The following is a 3,487-nucleotide window of genomic DNA, read 5'->3' on the forward strand; positions in this document are numbered from 1 at the left end:
ACTTTTTTCAAAGTTCATATGGGGAAAATGAATAGAAAAATACTTCCGGAACTTCCAGAAAGTGTGCGGCAATAATGTACTAAATACTCTGTTCAGCTGTCTTATTTTAATATTATCATTGTTATTATTAATATTATTAGGGCACTTAATGCATGTACTTCAACACTTTAACCCTAAAAGGGGCAATGTATCCTGAGTAGGGTTGCAAAAGGGTGGAAAATTTCTGGTAAATTTCCGGAAACTTTCCAAAAATCTTTTGGAATATTCCAAAAAAATCCTGGAATGGTTCCAAAATTTTGGGAATGTTTCCTGAAATTTACTGGAAATGTTCCACCTTTTTGCAACCCTAATCCTGAGGGATTCAAACATTTGAGAAGCTGTGGGGAGAAGCAGGGAACGTGTAGGTCTTATTTCTTGGTTTCATGTTGAAAGGGTGAATATTTAGATGAGGTGACTTTAGTTTCTCCATTCTTTGTTTAGCTCACAGGCAGCATTTAAAACTGCATGGACTTACCGGTTTAAAAAGCTGTTGTTCAGCATTAGCTTATTAGGTTAACATTTATATATTATAAATTAAATGCTTAGGGCCTACATTTTTTGTAGTCTGTCTCTAAACATTTGTATCTCAGGGAATACGTCACACTTTTAGGGGTATAAATCAAGATATAAAAAGTAAAACATATACAGTATATAGACTGTGATTTTGTGGTTGTGTTTTAGAAAATCAAATCTTTTTGTAATCTTGACAAAACATATCGTTGGAAAGGTCTGACTGTCAGGGTTCCATATTTGCTGACTGTTTTGTAATAGAAGTGATATTGTGATAGAAAATGATTGATTTGTGACAGAAAACTGCATCATATAATTCAATAGAGTTTGGGTTTAACCCAGTGATTATTTTTGGTATGGCGCCCAAACAAAATCTCACAGGAACCACAACTTTTGTGATATCAACTTCAAATTTGGAACATAACTTGGTTAGACATATGGCTTTGATTTTATAGCAATTTTAGAGTGCAACATATTTTATAAAATATTTATTTTATATAAAATAAAATAAATATAGTATTCTCCATTATCTTTATTGTAAACGTAAACTTTTATAAATTTTTGATACTTTATTTTTTTTAAATGCTTTCACTTCAGCAATAATCTGCTATGTGTCTTCTTTAAAAGAGACCAACGATAGCTCTGTATTCCAAAGTGTTCAGGAATTACAACCGTGTTGTAACAAGCATTGATAAACAAGTGTTCTGTTTCCAGTGAACTTATACCCCAAAGGTGCGACGTATCCTAGGGGATACAAACATTAAAATTATAATAATAGTAGTCAAGTTTTGAAAAAGAAAAAAAATGAAATTGTATTATTTCAGTCCCAATAAGATGGAAAATAGCAATACATTTTACAGTATATCTCTCTCTCTGTGTGTGTGTGTGTGTGTGTGTGCGCTTCTGTGTGCCTGTGTGTGTGTTCCTCAGGTGATGTGTGTGTTAGCGCTGGCTGTGTGTGAGGCGTATGTGTTTCAGGCCGGTCAGTCAACAGGTGAGGTGGACGACACTCCTCCACAGATCAGAGGTCAGTCTGTCTCTGCGCGTCTGAATTTATTTATGTATGTGTTTATCACATCAGACTAAGGTGTGTGTGTGTGTGTGTGTGTGTCTGTGTGTGGTCAGATTTCTCTGGCTCCTGTAAGGGCCGTTGTTTCGAGCTGAAGGAGGCGGAGCCACCCAGCTGCAGGTGTGATAATCTGTGCAAGACGTACCTGAGCTGCTGCTCCGACTTCGACGAGCAGTGCCTCAAGACAGGTGAGAACACACTCACACACACACACGCACGCATGCGCACACACACACACACACACACTCACACTCACACTCTCTCTCACACACACACACACACACAAACGACCAGAGCTGGCTAGTCACAGATTACATGAGATCTGGATACATAACACATTGAGATGCTCTAAATAATTCGTTTTCAATATTTCTATTTGCATTTTAACTGTAAAGTTTTAGTAATTTTGTTGTTTTTGTCATTTTTACTAGTTTTTTAAAATGTCTAGTTTATTCATTTTTATTTCAAATTTAGTTTTTGTTATTTAGATCATCAAGTTAAACTAAATGAAAACTAGAAATATAAGGGTTTTTTAATAGTTTATTTTATTGCAAATAACTATTGCAAGTTTGTTTTACAATAGTTTTATTTGTAGTTGTAATTTTTATTAAAGGGGTCATATGATGCGATTTCAATTGTTCCTTTCTCTTTGGAGTGTTACAAGCTCTTGGTGCATAAAGAAGATCTGTAAAGCTGCAAAGACTAAAGTCTCAAATCCAAAGAGATATTCTTTATAAAAGTTAAGAGTCAGCCACACCTACCTAAAACGGCTCGTTCTAACACGATAACTGCAGTGATTACTACAACTATTGTGATTACTATAGATACTTGATTACGCACCCCACATGTCTACATCACTATGTGGGAAGATTTGCATAACGCCGCCCAAATGTTCACACAAAGAAAGAAGGCGTAACTTTTATTCTCGCTGTAGTATTGTTGCTGCCGCCGCCATGTCGTGAAGAGCTGTGTGGTTCGGAATGTTTTTGTCTCGTTGCTCCGGCCGGACACAGCATCACAGTATGGTGAGGGGCGTAACATTTCCGTCACACGCTTGAGGTATTCGGCCAATCACAATGCACTGGATAGCTGGCCAATCACAGCACACCTCGCTTTTCAGACCGATGAGCTTTGTAAAAATCGAGCGTTTCAGAAAGGCGGGGCATAGAGGAAAAACAATAATGTACAGTATGTGGAAAATAATGTGTTTTTTGAACCTTAAACCGCATAAACACATTGCATTACACCAAATAATGTTCTTTTTAGCAGCATCATATGACCCCTTTAAGTATAATAACTGGTACAGTGTAAATATATTTGGGTTTGTCTCATGAAAATGTTCTCATTCTCATCACTGTGATGTTTGCTTGTAAAGCTCATTATTTAAATGGATTATCATCGCTGCTGAAATCCAAACAGATTCAGTACAGTATTTGAATAAGCACAAATGAACAGAAGTAATTCAGTACCACTGTCATGCAGTGTGCTTATTGTGTGTGTGTGTGTGTGTGTGTGTGTGTGTGTGTGTGTGTTCAGCGGGAGGGTTCGAGTGTTCACGGGAGCGCTGTGGTGAGATCAGGAACGAGGATTACGCCTGTCACTGTTCAGACGACTGTCTGGAGAGAGGAGACTGCTGTACCAACTACAGACCACTGTGCAAGGGTCAGACACACATACACACACGCTCTCACACTCTCACTCACACACACACATGCTCTCACATTCACACACACATGCACACACACACACACACTCTCACTCACTCACTCACACACGCTCAATCACATTCAGACACACTCACACACTCTCTCACTCACACACACACACACACACACACACACACACTCTCACACACTCTCTCTCACACAC

The sequence above is a fragment of the Sinocyclocheilus grahami genome, unplaced genomic scaffold, assembly GCF_001515645.1.
Source record: "Sinocyclocheilus grahami isolate Dianchi unplaced genomic scaffold, SAMN03320097.WGS_v1.1 scaffold1778.1, whole genome shotgun sequence".
NCBI classification, from domain to species: Eukaryota; Metazoa; Chordata; class Actinopteri; order Cypriniformes; family Cyprinidae; genus Sinocyclocheilus; species Sinocyclocheilus grahami.